This window comes from Pristiophorus japonicus, chromosome 6 (genome assembly GCF_044704955.1).
Source record: "Pristiophorus japonicus isolate sPriJap1 chromosome 6, sPriJap1.hap1, whole genome shotgun sequence".
Taxonomy (NCBI): Eukaryota; Metazoa; Chordata; class Chondrichthyes; family Pristiophoridae; genus Pristiophorus; species Pristiophorus japonicus.
The window spans coordinates 123,944,338-123,966,094 of NC_091982.1; the positions used below are offsets into that span (position 1 = coordinate 123,944,338).

At 53.0% G+C, this 21,757-nt stretch overlaps 1 non-coding gene across 1 annotated transcript; it reads left to right on the forward strand.

Annotated features, from left to right (window-relative positions):
* Positions 1-673: 673 nt before the first annotated feature.
* On the forward strand, positions 674-855 carry LOC139266510 (U2 spliceosomal RNA). The gene has a single exon (XR_011593746.1). It is a non-coding gene; the product is annotated as a U2 spliceosomal RNA (small nuclear RNA).
* Positions 856-21,757: the final 20,902 nt, after the last annotated feature.

Below are 21,757 nucleotides of genomic sequence, written 5' to 3' on the forward strand. Positions count from 1 at the left end.
TTAAATACGAATGCATCCAGAGATGGGTGCTCACGTTGTCCGCATACAACTATGCCATTCTCCACAGGCCAGGCACAGAAAACTGTGCTGATGCTCTCAGTAGGCTGCCTTTGCCCACCACGGGGGTGGAAATGGCACAGCCCGCAGATTTAGTTATGGTAAGGGAAGCATTCGAGAGTGAGCAATCACCTGTTACTGCCTGACAGATTAGAACCTGGATGAGCCAGGACCCCTTACTGTCCTCAGTAAAAAAATGGTGTCCTTCACGGGAGCTGGTCCAGTGTTCCATTAGAAATGCAGCCGTACCAGCGGCGCAAAGATGAAATGTCTTTACAGGCAGACTGCCTTCTGTGGGGCAATCGCGTAGTGGTACCAAAAAAGGGCAGGGACACTTTCATTAGTGATCTCCACAGTACTCGCCCTGGCATTGTAATGATGAAGGCGATAGCCAGATCCCACATGTGGTGGCCTGGTATCGATGCGGACTTAGAGTCCTGCGTGCACAAATGTAACACATGTTCACAATTAAGCAATGCACCCAGGGAGGCGCCACTAAGTTTATGGTCTTGGCCATCCAAACCGTGGTCTAGGGTCCATGTTAACTATGCTGGCCCGTTCTTGGGAAAAACGTTCTTAGTGGTTGTAGATGCGTACTCCAAATGAATTGAATGTGAGAGCTTCTCGGCCTTTTGGCTAAGATCAAGTGTAGTATCTGTTCTTATCAGGTTAATATCCCCTATCTGGGGACCAAATATTAAATTGATTTTTGGAACAGGGAGATGGAACAGGGGCTTTCTCCGTACACTCCACGCACCAACCTGGTATTGCAGTGTTTCCAGGAACGGTGCAGCTTCCCCTCTCGACCTTTTGGCTAAGATCAAATGTAGTAGCACAAAGTGATCTTTGGCGCTGGAGTTGATCTGACAAGAATGAACAAAAAAAAAGAAGTGAGATAATGTCAGCAAGCACGTCTGCTGCCACCACTGAAAGCCTGCGGGCCATACTTTCCATGCATGGCCTGCCTGATGTCCTTGTGAATGACAACGGGCCGTGTTTCACCAGTGCCGAGTTCTAAGAGTTCATGACCTGCAATGGGATCAAACATGTCACATCTGCCCCATTCAAACCAGTATCCGATGGTCAGGCAGAGAGAGCAGTGCAAACAATCAAGCAGAGCTTGAAGAGGGTAACTGAAGGCTCACTGCAGACTCGCCTATCCCGAGTCCTGCATAGTTACCGCACGAGACCTCACTCGCTCACTGGGATTCTACCCGCTGAACTGCTCATGAAAAGGGCAATTAAGACAAGGCTCTCGTTAATCCACCCTGATCTACACGAACAGGTAGAGAGCAGGCGGCTTCAACAAAGTACATATCATGATACTGCAAATGTGTCACGTGAAATTGAGATCAATGATCCTAATTTTGTGTTGAACTATGGACAAGTCCCAAGTGGCTTCCCGGCACTGTCGTGGCTAAAGAGGGGAGTAGGGTGTTTCGGGTCAAACTTTCAAATGGACTCATGTACAGGAAACCAAAGTCAGATTCACCGACTATCCAGAGAAACCCACATTAGAACCTACCTTTTTTGATCCCCCCAACACACACACCAGTGGCAACCGACACAGCGGTTGACCACGAAGCAGAACCCATCACCCGCAGCAGCCCAGCAGGACTCACCACACCAGGCAGTCCAGTAAGGCCAGCGAGGGCCCAACAAATGACTCAGCAAAACCAGCATTTGCACCGAGATGATCAACCAGGGAAAGAAAGGCCCCAGATCGACTCACCTTGTAAATAGTTACACTATTGCCTTTGGGGGGCGGGGGGGGGGGGGGGGGAAGTGTTGTTTTTATGTAAACCTGTAAATACCTTGTTTAATCACCAGAGGGCTCATCCCCTGGAGTCCCAAGGGATCCCACAGTCCCTTGGGAGCACCGGTACTTAAGGAGGCCTCACAGGCTGGAAAGGCACTCTGGAGACCTGCAATAAAAGACTAAGGTCACACTTTACTTTGAGCTCACAATATCTGGTCAGACTCTTCATTCATACATTACAAGGAGTGGCATAGCACAGGAGGTCTCTGCTGCAGTGACTGTGCCCAGAACTGGGATACAATGTTGAAAAAAGTTCAACAACCTTATCAGGTTCATCAGTATGAGTCCCATTCACATTTCTATAAATATATTAAGAGTAAGAGGGTAACTAAAGAAAGGGTAGGGCCTATTAGATACCACGAGGGTAATCTTGGTGTGGAGGCGTAAGACGTTGGTAGGGTTCTCAACGAATGCTTTGCATCTGTTTTCACAAAGAAAAGGGGTACTGCAAATACTGCTATCGAGGAGGAGTGTGATTTTCTGGATTAAATAAATATATTGACAGAGGAAGTATTAAAGGGATTTAGCAGCTTTGAAAGTAGATAAGTCCCCAGGCCCAAATGAAATGCATCACAGGCTGTTGAGCGAAGCAAAGGAAGAAATAGCAGAGGCCTTGACCATCATTTTCCAGTCCTCTTTGTATCTGGGCATGGCGCTGGAAGACTGCAAGAAGGGAGAAAGGGATAGGTCGAGTAATTAGAGGCCTGTCAGACTAAGCTCATTTCTTATTGGAAAAATCCTGAAAGACAGGATAAATCCGTATTTGGAAAGGCAAGGATTCGTTAGGGACAGTAAGCATGGATTTGTTAAGGAACGATTGTGTTTGACTAACCTGATTTAATTTTTTGAGAAGGTAACTAAGAGGGTCGATGAGGGTAGTGCGCATGATGTAGTATATATGGACTTTAGCAAGGCTTTTGATAAGGTCCAAATTGGTAGACTGGTCATGAAGGTTAAAGCCCATAGGATCCAGGTCCAAAGTGGCAAGTTGGATCCAAAATTGGCTTGGAGGTTGGAAGCCAAAGTGTAATTATTGATGGATCTGACTGGAAGGATGTTTCCAGTGGGGTTCCGCAGGGCTCAGTACTGGGTCCCTTGATTTTTGTGGTATATATCAACGATTTAGATTTGAATACAGGGAGTGTGATTAAAAAGTTTGCTGATGATACTAAAATTGGCTGTGTGGTTGATAAAGAAGAGGAAAGTCATGGGCTATAGGAGAATATTAATCTATTGGTCAGGTGGGCAGAGCAGTGGCAAATGGAATTTAATTCAGAGAAGTGTGAAGTGATGCACTTTGGGAGGGTTAATAAGGAAAGGGTATACACATTAAGCGGTAGGCCACTCAATAATGTAGATGAACAAAGGGACCTTGGAGTGCTTGTCCACAGAACTCTTTTGGGAGGAAATGAAAACATTAAATCGTCCGTCCCCCCCCGCCAATCTGGGGGACGCACCAAACATTTACAAGGCCCTTTTTTTTGTTTTTTGTATTTTTTTTGGTGTTTTTTTTTAAGTTTTTTTTGGGGCACTAAAATCATATTTTTTCTCCAAGTGCCCCCTATAAAAGGGGAGGGGGACATTAAAAACACCGGCAATTAAAACAAATTAAACTTTAAAACATAAAATCAAATTAAAATTTGGTTGCCGGGCATGATGATGCACTCCAGTCCCTCCGGTGCCCACCTCTCGCGGAAGGCCGCGAGCGTACCGGTGGACACCGCGTGTTCCATCTCCAAGGACACCCTGGCGCGGATGTACGTGCGGAAGAGAGGCAGGCAGTCAGGTTGAACGACCCCCTCGACCGCCCGCTGCCTGGACCGGCTGATGGCACCCTTGGCCGTGCCCAGGAGCAGTCCTACGAGGAGGCCCTCGGACCTACCCGCTCCGCTCCGCACAGGGTGCCCAAAGATCAGGAGTGTGGGACTGAAGTGCAGCCAGAATTTCAGGAGCAGCCCCTTTAAATAATAAAATAGGGGCTGCAACCTCGTGCATTCGATAAAAAAATGGAGCACGGACTCTTCCAGACCGCAGAAATTGCAGGCGGCCTGGGAGCCCGTGAACCGGCTGAAAAATTTATTGCATTGCACTGCTCCGTGCACCACCCTCCAGGCCAAGTCCCCGATAAATAGTGGGTGACTCCCGCGTAGATTGCCCTCCATCGGGGACCCCTGCCTCCTCTGGATGGCAAGATGGTACGCCATGGCGTGTCCGGAAGGCAGGATGGCAAAATTGAGAGTGTGCAGGAGCAGCCCGTACAGGAAACCCCTCCGCGCGGAACTGAAAGGCACGGAGGGGATTTCCCCGAGGCGGCTCAAGTTGTGAGGCGCCGGCTCCCAAGGGCGGTTTTGGGGTTTGGCGCCGATGAGGAATTCCGTCTGGACGAGGGTCAGTTCGGATGGGATCTCCCCACGTGCCTGAGCCTCCTCGACGCACCTAATGGAGTCAGGGCCCAGAGCTGTTTTTAGCGACTCGATGGCATCGACCACGCGGCGGACGTCGGCCGTATTTAGGCGCCGCGCCAGCATGTCTGGTGCCATCCAGTCCGCTCCTCCGCCATCGAGCAGGTCCCTGACCCTAGTCACCTCACCTGCCACAGCCCTCTCGTCCGACTGCCACCTAAAACCTCGGTCGTGGAGGTACGGATTCCCGAGCAGCAGCTCCTGCAGGACAGCCACCACTCCAGCTGGTGGAGAGCTGCGCTTGATGGAGACTTTGTTCCAGACCCTGGTGAGTTCCTTGTAAAAGACAGGCAGCTCCTGGAAGACGGTCCTGATGCCCCCCATGCTCACAAACAGGAGCTGCGTGTCGTAGTTGAGGCCGTGCTGCTGGCGGAAGAAATACGTCGCCAGAGCACGCCACCTAGGAGGGGGCTCAACGTAAAGGTATCTCTGCAGCGTCTGAAGACGGAAAGTCGCGAGCTGGGCGCTGACGCACACCAACGACTGACCGCCCTCCCCAAGCGGGAGCCTCAAGACCGTGGCAGAAACCCAGTGCTTCCTGTTGTTCCAGAAGAAGTCCACCAGCTTCTTCTGTATCTTGGTGACAAACGCAGGAGGAGGGGTCAAAGTGACCAGCCGGTACCACAACATGGCGGCCACCAGCTGGTTTATGACTAGCGCTCGACCCCTGTAGGACAGCACTCGGAGCAGTCCTGTCCAGCGCCCTAGGCGAGCGGCGACTTTGGCCTCCAGCTCTTGCCAGTTCGCCGGCCAGACTTCCTCGTCGGGGCTAAGGTAGACTCCCAGATAGAGGAGATGGGTCGTGCTCCAGGCAAAAGGCCTGAGCTCCTCCGGCAGGGAGTCCACCCGCCACTGACCCACCAGGTGTCCGGAACATTTCTCCCAGTTGATCCTGGCGGAGGATGCGGCCGAGTAAATCTCCTGGCACTCGCGCATCCTCCGCAGGTCAGCGGGATCCTCTACCGCGAGGAGCACGTCATTGGCGTAAGCCGAGAGGACGACCTCCACGCCCGGCCCTTGCAGAGCCAGTCCCGTCAACCTTGTCCGCAGGAGGCGCAGGAAAGGCTCCACGCAGATGGCATATAACTGGCCGGACATGGGGCATCCCTGGCGCACCCCTCTCCCAAAGCGAAGGGGCGCCGTCAAGGACCCGTTAACCTTAATCAGACACACCGCGGTGGCGTACAAAATGCGTCCCGAACCCGAAAGCGCGCAGAGTCCCGAACAGATAGTCGTGATCCACCCTGTCGAACGCCTTCTCTTGGTCGATGACTGCCCTGCGCCAAGAGAGGGGCATCTCCCCGGTCGCCAGACTTTCCCCCAGGATCCGCGCGTAGTCGCCCCCCAGGACATCCAAGAACGCCCTGTGGAACTCCACGGTCAGCCCGTCCAACCCCGGGGCTTTTCCCCTCAAGAGTCAGTCGAGGGCGCCGGTCAGCTCCACCAGACTTAGCGGAGCTTCCAGATTTTCGGCACCCTCCGGGCTGACCTTCGGCAGGTCCTCCCACAAAACTCTACGCGCTTTCTCGCTGGATGGCTCCGGAGAGAACAGAGCCCCGTAATATTCACGGGTCCTGTTGTTGACGCCCTCCGGATCCGAGACGAGAGAGCCGTCGTTGGCCAGCAGCGTCAAGAGCTGCTTAGGGACACTCTGTCTTTTTTCCAGCGAGTAGAAGAAGGGGGAGCCGCGGTCCAGATCCCACAGGAACCAGATCCGTGACCTCACGAACGCGCCTCGGGACCCGACGTGGCCTTCTTTGCTTCGTACACCGTCCTCAGGGCAGGATCCTCGACGACTTGACCGAGACGGGACTCCAGGTCGAGCACCTCTTTTTCTAGGCGCCCGACTCTGGCCGCCCGCCTCTTGGTCGACACCCTCGCGTACTCTTGACAGAAGACGCGGACATGAGCCTTGCCCACGTCCCACCATAGCCTCAAGGAGGGGAAGCCCCCCTGCTTCCTTCTCCAGTCAGCCCAGAATCGACGGAACGAGTCCTGGAACCGCTCGTCCTGCAGCAGCTGGTTGTTAAAGTGCCAGTACGCGGACCCCGTCCTCGCGCGGAGCTCAGCGCGCTCCGCCCGCACCAGGTGCTGGTCCGAACACGGCACCGGCCGCATGGAGGCCGCCGGGACGCAGGAAACGTACGCCCGAGACACGTAAAGGCGGTCGATTCTGGACCATCCTACTCCAGGCCTCACCCAAGTAAAGGCGCTGGAGTCGGGGTGGAGATTTCGCCAGACGTCCACCAAGTCGAAGGACCCGACCAGGTCCCTCAACTTCTCCATCGCCGTCATGCTCTGCGGGGCACCGGAGCGGTCCCTCGCCTCGAGGGTGCAGTTAAAATCCCCCCCGAGGACAATGCAGTCGCCGACGTCGACAGAGCCAAGAAGAGCGGACACTTCTTCGAAGAAACGCGTTTGCTGCGGGCCGGGCTGAGCAGCGTACACGTTCACGAGATGGAGCGGCACGTCCCCCAGGCGAACCGTGACGTGCAGCTAGCGGCCTGGCATGGGCTCCTCGACCCCCAAGATCTCCGGCTGAAAATGCGGGGCCAGCAAGATGGCCACCCCACAAGAAGTGGTAGTGAGGTGGCTCATGCGGACCTCCCCTTGCCATTCCAGGAGCCACGTGGTTTCATCTCCCGGAACGATGTGGGTTTCTTGCAGGAAGCACGCCGCATATTTCCCCACTCGCAGGAGCGAAAATTTGTTAAATCTACGGCGTGCCTCTCTGCCGCCGTTGATGTTGAGGCTGGCTATGGTTATCTTCATGACAAAAGCATAGTGCAACGTCTACCTAACCTATTGTGGGGGAGTGGAGTCGTTTGTTGACATCCACTCCTTCAGCAGCCCAGAGAGGAACCTTTTGAGCCGGCGCAGCTCAAGGCCTTGCGCCTTTGATAAGGGCCCGCCCGCGGCCATGGTTTTGCGGCGGCGTGGATGGACGCGATGAGCAGCCCCGGCTCGGACCATCTTTCCAGGGCCAGGTGGGCTCGGTTGCGGCGACCCCGGCACTGGACCAAAAAGTCCCGGAGTTCTTTACAGGAATGAGGGGGGACTCAGCGGCGGGCACGAGGAGATCCACCGCCTCACTGGCGATGGACTCGAGATCTTCTCCCTAGTCCTCCACCGAGTCCCCGTCCTCCTCCGGGAGGTCGCCACCAGCAGCCGGCCCTTCGACCGCACGAGGTACGGCAAATGGCCCGGCCGCTCCTTCCGACCCTGGCTCTACCCCGATCCCACCCCCAGGATCGTCGGCAGAGCACTCCCCACTGGGCTCTTTTAAAAGCGGTGCTGGGTCAGGAAGCGACAGCGGAAGGGGTTCCTCCTCCGCTCCAGGAACCAGGGAACACGGAGAGACCTGGCCAAAGTAATGTTCCAGGTCCTCCAAGTATCCCAGCTCCAAAGTAGGGGGTGAGGGTTGGAAGTCTTCCCCCTCCCCGCCGCCACCCCCCGGCCCAGCTTGTGGATATATATTAAAACTTTTTAAATTGTCATTTTCTGCCGAGTCAAGCAAGTCCCGGGGGAAGTTGGATATTGGCTGGGCGGGCTCAGGTTCGGCCTTTTCGGCCCCGCCCGCCTCAGTCCCCAGGACGCTCGACTCGGCGGCAACGCATTCCTCCGCTGGCCCCACGTCCCCCACGACAGGCAGATCTTCCATGCCATCCCCGGGAGGCAGAACTGGGCAGGCTCGACTGTCTCACCCTCCCCGGGGACAGACTCCTCTCGCCTACGGCGCAGTTTGGGGGCGCTGGTGGGTGACGCGGGACACGCGGCGGGCACCGACTCCTCCGCGGAGGGCCTCATTGGAGCGGTGCCTCATTTTGTTCCTGGGGGGCGCGGAGGCAGGGAGACCTCCATGTCTGCTGAGGCCTCCCGCTCCACTCCCCCCTTTTTCTTTTCTTGCCCGTGCCCGAACCCCTCTGCGGTATTGGTCAGGGGCTCGGGCACGGGCTCAGGTCACACCGCGCTCGCCGGTGACAGGGTAGGGCTGAGCGTGGTGGTCAAACTGTCTGGCGCACTGAGGGGACCCGCCTCGAGATGTTTCGCCTTCCTCCGCGCCTTCTTTCCGGCCGGACGCTCTCCCTCCCCCCTGCCGGAGGCCATGAATACAAAGGCCTCCGACGATGCCCGCGCACCCACGGCTCCCGGCACGCGGACGCAACTAGGGGGAGGGGTGGCGGCGGCGCCAGCCTTGGCCGCCTTCGGTAGTTTGGCGGCTATAGAGGCGGGGCAGTTCTTGCGAACTTGTCCCACATCCCTACAGGCATGGCACCGCACGCCGTCCGACGTCCAGAAGACAAGGTAGGCAATCCCATCGTGCACCACATTAAAATTACCCTCTGTCGTCTCCTCCCGCGCCAGCCGGACAAAAAGCTGGCGGCGGAAGGAGAACACGTGGTGCAGGCTGTTCTCCCTGAGGCCGAGCGGTATGGGGTTGATCCCTGACCTTACCTCCCCCAGTTGGTGTAGGTGAGGGAGGAGGAGCTCAGTGGGAACAAAGGGCGGGACGTTAGAAAGGATGACCCTCTGCGCGGTGGCCTCGAGAGGGTCCACTGGCAGGAACGTCCCGCCCACCTTGAGCCCCTTTTCAAGGGCCAGGGACACTGCCCGCTCCGACCCCAGGAAGAATACAGCCTTCCCAGACATCTTGGAGGCTGCGACAATGGCCGAGGGGCCGACTACCCCAGCCATCGCCCGCACGCACTCCTCGATGCTCATTGTGGGATGAGTGTAGCTCTTGACCCCGTGTTTTTTTGTTATAAGTCTGAACGGTGGCAGGGCAGCAGGAGGCGCAGGAGGCGCCGTGGATGCGGACGCCGCCTGCGCGTATGTCTTAGCTGGCCCTGCCACCGGCGTGGATGGGGTCGCCATCACGGGGTCCCTTTAAGGGCTATACCCACCCCAAAGTCACAGGCCTTAATGTTCTTAATTGGCCTCGTTTAAGTGTATGAGCAGAGGAGCTCTCAATGAGGCACACCTTTTCCCTCGTTAACAATTGAGGAGGGGCCTTGCTCCCTCAGCTCAGTTGTCTTAATTGTTTTCAATTAGGAGGAAAGGGGCTCTCAGAGAGAGAGGGGAGAGACAGAGAGAGAGAGAGAAAGGGGGGGGTGGGAAAGAGGGAAGCTGCGAGGGCAGGTCTCCCCTCACAACGATGGGTGGGTGTTTCTTGGGGTGCACTCCCCAGATGGCAAAAAACACAGTCTTTGTAGATGGTCTTCGGGTGGGGGGAGAAGATGTCTTCACCTGGGGCAGCTGGAGCCACCCAGGCACACACTCCCAACGATGTTAGATAGGGTAATTAATGATTCTTCAGCCAGGTAGCTCCAGCTATCCCAGGCTAGGCAATGGGGGAGGGGTGCTTCAGTGGTGTGTGGGGCCTAGCTGTAAGCAAGACCCCCACACACACTTCCACACACACACACCCCCCGCGATGTTCCGGCCCTCGACTTATCTTCTTTCCTCCCCCCACCAATAAAACAAAGTCTTTCGGGGAATGCACCAAAACACACCCACCTGTTGAAGATTGTAGAAATGGCTCTCCCTCCTTCCACACTGGATGGTTTTTTCTCAGGTTGTTGTTCTTTTCCCCCTCTCTCCAACTCTCTGTAGCAATAATAAAGTTGATAAATTTTTCTGCTCTCCTCCTCTCCCTCTGGATGAATTGAAACTGTAGTAAGCCCCTTCCTCCGCTTCCTGGGCTGGTCTCAGGGTTCTCTCTAGGACTTCCGGCAGGAGCAACAGCAGGAAGTACCTTCTCTCACAGCAACAGAGCTCCAACTGAATAGGCCACGCCTCCAAAGCTCCACCATTGGTCCACAGAACTCTTTTGGGAGGAAATGAAAACATTAAATCGTGGCCCCCCGATCTGGGGGACGCACCAAACATTTATAAGGCCCTTTTTAATGTTTTTTTGTATTTTCTTTTTTGTGTTTTTTTTTTAAGTTTTTTTTTGGGCACTAAAATCATATTTTTTTTCTCCAAGTGCCCCCTATAAAAGGGGAGGGGTCACTAAAAATACTGGCAATTAAAACAAATTAAACTTTAAAACATAAAATCAAATTAAAATTTGGTTGCCGGGCGTGATGATGCACTCCAGTCCCTCCGGTGCCCACCTCTCGTTTTTTGACCTCCACTCCTTCAGCAGCCCAGCGAGGAACCTTGTGAGCTGGCGCAGCTCAAGGCCTTGCGCCTTTGATATGGGCCCGCCCGCGGCCATGGTTTTAGCGGCGGCGCGGACGGACGCGATGAGCAGCCCCGGCTCGGACCATCTTTCCAGGGCCAGTTGGGTTCGGTTGCGGCGACCCTGGCTCTGGACCAAAAAGTCCCGGAGTTCCTTTGCAGAAATGAGGGGGAACTCAGCGGCGGGTACGAGGAGATCCACTGCCTCACTGGCGATGGACTCGAGATCTTCTCCCTCGTCCCCCACCGAGTCCCCGTCCCCCTCCGGGAGGTCGCCGCCAGCAGCCGGCCCGTCGACCGCACGAGGTACGGCAAACGACTCGGCCGCTCCTTCCGATCCTGGCTCTGCCCCGATCCCACCCCCAGGATCGTCGGCAGAGGAGTCCCCACTGGGCTCTTTTAAAAGCGGTGCTGGGTCGGGAAGCGACAGCGGAAGGGGTTCCTCCTCCGCCCCAGGAACCGGGGAAACTGGAGAGACCTGGTCAAGGAAATGTTCCAGGTGCTCCAAGTACCCCAGCTCCAGAGTAGGGGGTGAGGGTTGGTGTTCTTCCCCCTCCCCGCCGCCACCCCCCGGCCCAGCGTGTGGATATATATTAAAACTTTTAAAATTGTCATTTTCTGCCGAGTCAAGCAAGTCCCGGGGGAAGTTGGATATTGGCTGGGCGGGCTCAGGTTCGGCCTTTTCGGCCCCGCCCGCCTCTGTCCCCGGGACGCTCGACTCGGCGGCATCGTATTCCTCCGCTGGCCCCACTCCCCCCACGACAGACAGATCTTCCATGCCATCCCCGGGAAGCAGAGGCTGGGCAGGCTCGACTGTCTCACCCTCCCCGGGGACAGACTCCTCTCACCTACGGCGCAGTTTGGGGGTGCTAGTGGGGGACGCGGGACACGCGGCGGGCACCGACTCCTCTGCGGAGGGATATTGTTCCCCCTCTGCCTCATTGAAGCGGCGCCTCCTTTTGTTCCTGGGGGTGCGCGGATGCAGGGAGATCTCCATGTCTGCCGAGGCCTCCCGCTCCACTCCCCCCTTTTTCTTTTTTTGCCCACGCCCGAACCCCTCTGCGGTATTGGTCAAGGGCTCGGGCACGGGCTCAGGGCACCCCGCGCCCGCCGGTGACAGGGTTGGGCTGAGCGCGGTAATCAAATTGTCTGGCGCACTGAGGGGACTCGCCTCGAGATGTTTCGCCTTCTTCCACGCCTTCTTTCCGGCCGGACGCTCTCCCTCCCCCCCGCCGGAGGCCGTGAAAACAAAGGCCCCCGACGATGCCCGCGCACCCACGGCTCCCGGTACGCGGACGCAACTAGGGGAATGGGTGGCGGCGGCGCCAGCCTTGGCCGCCTTCGGTGGTTTGGCGGCCTTGGAGCCGGGGCAGTTCTTGCGACCGTGCCCCACCTCCCTACAGGCATGGCACCGCATGCCGTCCGACATCCAGAAGACGCAGTAGGCAGTCCCCTCGTGCACCACATTAAAATTACCCTCTGTCGTCTCCTCCCGCGCCAGCCGGACAAAAAGCTGGCGGCGGAAGGAGAAGACGTGGCACAGGCTGTTCTCCCTGAGGCCGAGCGGTATGGGGTTGATCCCTGACCTTACCTCCCCGAGTTGGTGTAGGTGAGGGAGGAGGAGCTCAGCGGGAACAAAGGGCGGGACATTAGAAAGGATGACCCTCTGCGTGGTGGCCTTGAGAGGGTCCACCGGCAGGAACGTCCCGCCCACCGTGAGCCCCTTTTCAAGGGCCAGGGACACCGCCCGCTCCGACCCCAGGAAGAACACGGCCTTCCCAGACATCTTGGAGGCTGCGACAATGGCCGAGGGGCCGACTACCCCAGCCATCGCCCGCACGCACTCCTCAATTCTCATTGTGGGATGAGTGTAGCTCTTGACCCCGTGTTTTTTTGTTATGAGTCTGAATGGTGGCAGGGCAGCAGGAGGCGCAGGAGGTGCCGTGGATGCGGACGCCGCCTGCGCGTATGTCTTAGCTGGCCCTGCCACCGGCGTGGATGGAGTCGCCATCACGGGGTCCCTTTAAGGGCTACACCCACCCCAAAGTCACAGGCCTTAATGTTCTTAATTGGCCTCGTTTAAGTGTATGAGCCGAGGAGCTCTTAATGAGGCACACCTCTTCCCTAGTTGACAATTGGGGAGGGGCCTTGCTCCCTCTGCTCAGTTGTCTTAATTGTTTTTTCAATTAGGAGGAAAGGGGCTCTCAGAGAGAGAGGGGAGAGACAGAGAGAGAGAGAAAGAGGGAAGCTGCGAGGGCAGGTCTCCCCTCACAGCGATGGGTGGGTGTTTCTTGAGGTGCACTCCCCAGATGGCAAAAAGCACAGTCTTTGTAGATGGTCTTCGGGTGGGGGGAGACGATGTCTTCACCTGGGGCAGCTGGAGCCACCCAGGCACACACTCCCAACGATGTTAGATAGGGTAATTAATGATTCTTCAGCCAGGTAGCTCCAGCTATCCCAGGCTAGGCAATGGTGGAGGGGTGCTTCAGTGGTGTGTGGGGCCTAGCTGTAAGCAAGACCCCCACACACACCCCCCGCGATGTTCCGGCCCTCGAGTTATCTTCTTTCCTCCCCCCACCAATAAAACAAAGTCTTTCGGGGAATGCACCAAAATACACCCACCTGTTGAAGATTGTAGAAATGGCTCTCCCTCCTTCCACACTGGATGGTGCTTTCTCAGGTTGTTGTTCTTTTCCCCCTCTCTCCAACTCTCTGTAGCAGTAATAAAGTTGATACATTTTTCTGCTCTCCTCCTCTCCCTCTGGATGAATTGGAACTGTAGTAAACCCCTTCCTCCTCTTCCTGGGCTGGTCTAGGCCTTCCGGCAGGAGCAACAACAGGGAGTACCTTCTCTCACAGCAACAGAGCTCCAACTGAATAGGCCACGCCTCCAAAGCTCCACCATTGGTCCACAGATTCCCTGAAAGTAGCAGGCCAGGTGGATAAGGTGGTTAAGAAGGCATACAGAATGCTTGCCTTTATTGGCCGAGGCATAGAATATAAGAGCAGGGAGGTTATGCTTAAATTGTATAATACTTTGGTTAGGCCACAACTGGAGTACTGCGTGCAGTTCTGGTTGCCGTATTATAGGAAGGACGTGAGAGGGTGCAGAGAAGATTTACTAGGATGCTGCCTGGAATGGACAATCTTAGTTACGAGGACAGATTGGATAGGCTGGGTTTGTTCTCATTGGAACAGGGGAGGTTGAGAGGAGACCTCATCGAGGTGTACAAAATATTGAGGGGCCTGGACATAGTGGATAGTAAGGATCCATTTTCATTGGTGGAGGGGTCTATTATGAGAGGGCATAGTTTTAAAGTGGATTGTGGAAGGTTTCGAGGGGATTTGAGGGGGGCTTCTTTACGCAGAGGGTTGTGGGGATCTGGGACTCACTTCCTGGAAGAGTGGTGGATGCAGAAACCCTCAGCACTTTTAAGAGATGGTTGGATGGGCATTTAAAGTGCAGTAACCTGCAGAGTTACGGACCTAGAGGTGGTAATTGGGATTAGACTGGATGACCTTTTGTTGGACGGCGCAGATATAATGTTAAGTTCTGCAGGGAATAGAAAACGGCCAGGTTGATCTCCTGGACTAGTGTTGATCGCCTGGATGGGTCGGAGAGTAATTTACCCAGATTTATTCTCCCTAAATTGCCGTATGTTTTTATCTGGTTTTTGCCTCTCCCAGGAGATCACATGGCTCTGGTTGGGGTGGAGTGTCGAGGTTTTCTTAATAAGGAGTGTCGCAGTTGTGTGAGGCGGACTGGTTGGGCTGGGTGCGCTTTGCCTTTCCATCATTGTTCATAGGTTTATACGTAACCTTTAGGGCTGCTGACCGAGAGCCGTGCGGATCTTTGTCGGCCAGCGCGGACATGATGGGCCGAAATGGCCTCCTTCTGCGCTGTAAATTTCTATGTTTCTATTTCTGTGTGCATCCTTTCCTTCTAATATGAATCTCACACACTATGTGAAGTCTTTCATGTATATGGTCCATCTCAGATATCTTGCTGTCTGTGGGGTGGGTTTCACAATGCATAAGAAAAATTAAGGCTTACTTCTGCAGCCATTGCCTTCTAATGATCGATTTACATAAACTGCTAATTTACATCCTTCCTCACAATACACTCCCATTAATGCTATGGCTTTCAGAAAGATCACCGATGTTATATCCCTCTAACCCCCTAACAATCGCTCGTGAAGCTCATGGAACATCCAAACAGATTGAATGAACGCCACTAGAACATTCACACAGTCTCTCCTATTGCACTATGGTAGGCATATGTGTCACAAAAGGCGAGTAACCCTTTCTCAACCCCTCCCATTTTTCTCTTTGCAGTCGAAGCACTCCCACAACAGGAGGCAGCAGCTGTGCACAGGTGGGGGGGCGCCTCAAATACTTGAGCTGAATGATGTCGTGGAACGGGTGTCGGCCCTCATTGGCATAGCAGCTCGGGCAATTGCCGGGGGCGATGCTGAGCCCTATTCAGGTAGTGAAGGCATGTAAATGGAGAGGGCACCTGAAGAGACTGCATTGAGATGTATAATGAAGTGACAGCGAGCCTTCAAATGAACACGTGCAATGCCACCGTCCTCATGTCACCCTGCCCCCTCCCCTGCTGCTAACCACACGCACGTGTTTTTGTGCTGCAGAAGATCAGCCACAATCGCATCAGCCTTCCCGGGACGCATCAACCTCAGGCCATGGCGGTGATGACAAGGCTGCGGACAAACCAACATCACTGAGCCACAGAGCCCACCCGTTGCCCCGTCTCAACATTCCTCCTCTGGCGGCAATGAGATTTTGAGCGGTTTGAGTCTTCAGAAGCTCCTGGCCTCAGTCACCTGCAGCAACGCAGTGTGTGAGTGTAATCTCGCAGGCCAGCTCTCCGGAGGGCGAGTTGGCAAACTCGGTCTGCTCAACGACAGGCAGACATGGAACTGGACTTGGTGGAAATTTCCAGGGAAAAAGAACCGTGTGCTTATGGGTGCACTGGGATGGATCCAGGAAGCACCGACATGCTTACTGCGACTGTTGCGGAGTGTCACGGATTGTCAGTTTGACTCAGGGCTCCACTGAAGTCATCATTGCCCACACACAGAGGCCTCGAGCAGCAACAGTGACATTCCAGAGTGTGTGGTGTGTGCCCTTGATCACCTCGTAGCCTCTGGTGCATCGCAGGCACAAGGTACGCTGCAGCTTGGTGATGTGATGCGGTCGATGTCTGCTGCCATCCTTTCTGCATTCCCCATTGTCCAATGAGGAAGGGATGTAACTGAAGCAGGCCAGCAAGTTGTGGAGGCACATTGTGCTCTGGATATTGAGACCCAGACCTAACCGGTCAATGCTGAGCTGGCTCTTGCTGTGGCCCCATCTCCGCGCTGCCTCCCCTGTTGTTGTGGTGGATCCACAATGGGTTCCTCGCCAGGCTCGTCTTCCTCATCCTCCTCCTCCTGAGGTGGTCCTGCAATCCCCATTGGCAATGCCTGGCCCCTCATGATGGCCAAGTTGTGCAGCATGCAGCACACCACAATGAATTCGGAGACCTGTTGAGGGGAATATTGAAGGCTGCCTGCAGAGCAGTCATAGTATTGGAACTGCTGCTTGAGCACGCCAATTGTCTGTTCGATGATGTTGTGTATGGATGCATGGTTCTCATTGTAGCGCTGCTCGGCTTCTGTGGCATGTTCTGGAGTGGGGTCATGAGCCAGGTGGCCAAGCCATAACCTTTGTCCCCGATCAGCCAGCCCTGCCCTTGTCTTTATCACTGAAACATTTGTGACACATTGCTCTCACGCAAGATGAAAGCATCATGTGCACTCCCTGGATATTGGGCATTCACTGCGAGGATGCACTGCATGTAGTCGCAGACCAGCTGTAAGTTTTGGGAGTGGTATCCCTTTCGGTTTCTGAAGACCTCTGCGTTATGTAATGGTGCTCGCAAGGCTATGGGTGTACTGTCAATGGTTCTTGAACCTTGGGGAAGTGCCTGCTCATTGGGAACTTTATGAAGTCCATTTGTGTGTGTACAGTAACCTGGCAATCGCAGCAATGTGCAGCGTGCTGAGAGATGCTGCATAGGTTCCCTGCTGCTGCCTGGAAGGAGCCAGAGATATAGAAGGACATCACCACACTCACCTTCACCTTGACCGGCAGCGCAGTCCTGCTGCTGCTGGTAGGCTGTAGGTCTGCTGAAAGCAGCTGGCATATCTCTGTCAGCACTTATTTTTGGAAGTGCAGTGCCTCAGAGATCTGGCGGTATGAGCGATGTTTCCTGTAAACCTATGGAGGTTAAGGCCTCCTCCCCATACGTCTGTGACCTCTATGAATCCGTGGCCCAAAATGGCCAAGAACATTTCTTCCAGCTTGAAGTGGCCCCCCCCTCCCCCCCCCAACTAGTATGATACGCTGGCAAACTAGTATTGCCCCCATTGAAATCTCTCTCTCTGACCTTGTAAGCAAAGTGTCATGTCACATAAAAGTGCTGTTTGCACCTCGGGGCCTCACGCAACATTCTGCACACAGCCGTAGCAGTCACTGACAACGGCGATGTAACATCCTCCAGCCTCCCTTTAAATATGCTGCCAATACCACCTGCTGTACCCTGGGACCACCTGTTTTTTTCAGTCCTTACCGAAGTGGGCATTAAATGAGACATTATGACCGAAAGTTCCATCTGGGGCGCTAGCGCAGCCTTGCACGACCATTGACATCACAATGACTCTGAAAACGGAGGGCGGGGCGGTAAGTTTTTCTGCTGGGCCAAACCAATAGCCAAACCTTCCGGTCAGGTGCTAAATCCTGGACGCTCGGCGTAAAGCCCAAAATCAGCATTTTAACGCTACGCCAGGGCGTTAACCGAGGCGCAAATGAGCCAAAACTCCTGCCCATGGGATGTCAATTATCCTCCACACAGAATAAGTCAGCATCAGATGAAAGCTACCAATGTTAAAACACGATGAGTTGGCAGCAAGTGGTTCCCGAGAGTCAGAGAATCAGATTTGAAAGTTAAAGTTGAGTTTCTGCTAACAGTATAAGGGAAAAAGGCAACAAATATGACTGACTCAGTAAGAGGTCAAACAGAATATAAGGAAAGAGAAATCAACCTTTCTTTACTGCAGTCAGAGGAAGACGGGATGATCTGGTCAACACGACCTGACCGCTCGTGGGTCACTATGTGTAAGTCATTGTGATTATCATGTAAAGACATAGGTTGTTGTTTGAGCAGTAAGTACAAGTAGTACTGATCAATTGCTAATAATGTTAGAGTTGGATCAGGTTTGATTTTGTCAGTTTTTCTTCAGTAAGTTTCAGGGTCTGAACTCTATTGTAAGAAAGCAAACTCTTACAGGAAGTGATGTCCGAACAGGGACACTGAGCAGAGAATACAATGCCAAAACGAAAGAGTAAACCTATAGATGAGTTAGAAGCTAAATATGTTGTGGGTAACGGAGCTGTGGGTACAAGGCATGGCACACAGTGAAGATCCAGTGTGAAAAACACTGGACTGGACCGAGAGTTCTCTTTGTAGAGATCGACTGATGAATGTTGTGTGGTTACTGGTATACCAAAAACAAATAGGTCTAGAGGACCAGGAATTAGTAACACTCAGAAAAGTAAAGCACGAACTACGCCATAAAGCTAGTGACAGAGAAGCCGTAGTAAATGAGTCACTGAATAATTTCGAAGAAAAGGGACAAAAGGAGGCAGATAGATTGAGGCACGAGAGTACGATAGAGTATCTGCAGTGCCAAGTAACAGAATGCAAGCGCAGGTGTGACAGTCGGGAGCAGGAGGGTAATAAACGTTGGAGCTATGCCAAGGCAGCAGAGAGAAGGGCTCAGGGAATAAAAGTGGCCTTTGTTGTACTACAACAACAAAAACATGAGGAAAGTGATCACACCCAGTGGCAGCAACAAATAGTGAGATGAAAAGCACAATTGGCAAGTACAAAGGGTCTGTTGTGTCTGATGAGCCCAGGCACATTTCTTGAGCAAGAGGAGGAAACAGAAATAGGAGATGTTAAGGGGTGAGATGATGATTTGCAATATGGGGCCGTGCGCCCACCTCCCATTCCTCTGGAGCCCCTGAGTACTGTGCTCCCCATGAACCCCACACACCAACAAAGATTCACTCCACCAGCAGCCGGGGCTCAGCGAGGAGCGTTACAGAGCGATGATGTAGGATCCTTTACACTACTCAGCTAAAAGAGATGATAGCGGATAGAAACATAGAAAATAGGTGCAGGAGTAGGCCATTCGGCCCTTCGAGCCTGCACCAACATTCAATGTGATTATGGCTGATCATGCAACTTCAGTACCCCATTCCTGCTTTCTCTCCATACCCCCTGATCTCTTTAGCCGTAAGGGCCACATCTAACTCCCTTTTGAATATATCTAACGAACTGGCCTCAACAACTTTCTGTGGTAGAGAATTCCACAGGTTCACAATTCTCTGAGTGAAGATGTTTCTCCTCATCTCGTTCCCAAATGGCTTACCCCTTATCCTTGGACTGTGTCCCCTGGTTCTGGACTTCCCCAACATCGGGAACATTCTTCCTGCATCTAACTTTTTCAATCCCATCAGAATTTTATATGTTTTTATGACATCCCCTCTCATTCTTCTAAATTCTACTGAATATAAGCCGAGTCGATCCAGTCTTTCTTCATATGTCAGTCCTGCCATCCCGGGAGTCAGTCTGGTGAACCTTCGCTGCACTCCCTCAATAGCAAGAATGTCCTTCCTCCAGATTAGGAGACCAAAACTGCACACAATACTCAAGGTGTGGTCTCACCAAGGCCCTGTACAACTGCAGTAAGATCTCCCTGCTCCGATACTCAAATCCCATTGCTGTGAAGGCCAGCATGCCATTTGCTTTCTTTACTGCCTGCTGTACCTGCATGCCAACCTTCAATGACTGATGTACCATAAACACCCAGGTCTCGTTGCACCTCCCCTTTTACTAATCTGTCACCATTCAGATAATAATCCACCTTCCTGTTTTTGCCACCAAAGTAGATAACCTCACATGTATCCACATTATACTGCATCTGCCATGCATTTGCCCATTCACCTAACCTGTCCAAGTCACCCTGCAGCCTCTTAGCATCCTCATCACAACTCACACTGGAACCCAGCTCAGTGTCATCTGCAAACTTGGAGATATTAAATTCAATTCCTTCGTCTAAATTATTAATGTATATTGTAAATAGCTGAGGTCCCAGCACTGAACCCTGTGGCACCCCATTAGTCACTGGCTGCCATTCTGAAAAGGACCCGTTTATTCACACTCTTTGCTTCCTGTCTGCCAACCGGTTCTCTATCCACGTCAATACGTTACCCCCAATACCATGTGCTTTAATTTTGCACACTAATCTCCTGTGTGGGACCTTGTCAAAAGCCTTTTGAAAGTCCAAATACACCACATCCACTGGTTCTCCCTTATCCACTCTACCAACTACATCCTCAAAAAATTCTAGAACATTTGTCAAGCATGATTTCCCTTTCATAAATCCATGCTGACTTTGACCGATCCTGTCACTGCTTGCCAAATGCGCTGCTATTACATCTTTAATAATTGATTCCAGCATTTTCCCCACCACCAATGTCAGGCTAATCGGTCTATAATTCTCTGTTTTCTCTCTCCCTCCATTTTTAAAAAGTGGTGTTACATTAGCTACCCTCCAATCCAGAGCAACTAAACCAGAGGCCATGGAATGTTGGAAAATGACCACCAATGCAGCCACTATTTCTAGGGCCACTTCCTTAAATACTCTGGGATGCAGACTATCAGGCCCTGGGGATTTATTGGCCTTCAGTCCCTTCAATTTCCCGAATGCCATTTCCTGACTAATAAAGATTTCCCTCCGTTTCCCCTTCTCGCTAGACCCTCGGTCCCCTAGTAATTTCGGGAGGTTATTCGTGTCTTCCTTAGTGAAGACAGAACCAAAGTATTTGTTCAATTGGTCTGCCATTTCCTTGTTCCCCATTATGAATTCACCTGATTCTGACTGCAAGGGACCTACATTAGTCTTCACTAATCTTTTTCTCTTCACATATCTATAAAAGCTTTTGCAGTCAGTTTTTATGTTCCCTGCAAGCTTACTCTCATACTCTATTTTCCCCCTCCTCATTAAAACTTTAGTCCTCCTCTGCTGAATTCTAAATTTCTTCTAGTCCTCAGGTTTGCTGCTTTTTCTGGCCAATTTATATGCCTCTTCCTTGGATTTAACATTATCGCTAATTTCTCTTGTTAGCCATGGTTGAGCCACCTTCACTTTTTTATTCTTAAGCCACACTGGATGTACAATTGTTGTAGTTCATCCATGTGATCCTTAAATGTCTGCCATTGCCTATCCACCGTCAACCTTTTAAGTATCATTTGCCAGTCTATTCGAGCCAATTCATGTTTCATACCATTGATGTTTCCTTTCTTTAATTTCAGGACCCTAGTCTCTGAATTAACTGTGTCATTCTCCACCTTAATGAAGAATTCTACCATATTATGGGCACTCTCCCCCAAGGGGCCTCGCACAACAAGATTGCTAATTAATCCTCTCTTGCTACACAAGATCCAGTCTCGGATGGCCTGATATCTAGTTGGTTCCTTGACATATTGGTCTAGAAAACCATCCCTTATACACTCCAGGAAGTCCTCCTCCACAGTCTTACTACCAGTTTGGTTAGCCCAAACAATACGTAGATCAAAGTCACCCATGATAACTGCTGTACCCTTATTGCACACATCCCTTATTCTGTTCCGAACACAGATGAGACTGCACACAGGGAGGTTAAAGTAACAGTGACCTCAGTCTTTAATAAGACACTCCAGTGAGGAACAGGTCTTAGGGGCAGGCTTATATACAGTGCTCCCAAGGGATGCTGGGATCCCTTGGGACTTCAGGGGATGTGCTCTCTGGTGGCGGAACATGGGAGTCATGCTTTACAGATACGCAACATCACTCCCCCCGCCCCCCTCGCCCCTAAAGTCAAAGTGAAAACTATTTACAAGGTGAGGCGGTCGGGAGCCTTTCTTTCCCTGGTGGACCGCCTCGGTACAAATGTCTGTTCTGTTGTGTTGGCTGTGCCCTCGCTGGGCTGGCGTGTTGTCGGCCCTGCAGGGCTGCTAGGTGAGCCTGGCCTTGCTAAGCTGAAGGGTGTGATGGGTTCGATTTCCTGGTCCGGCGTGGTATCGTTGATCCTTTTGGGTGTGTGTTGTGGGCTCAAAAGGTGGTGTCTG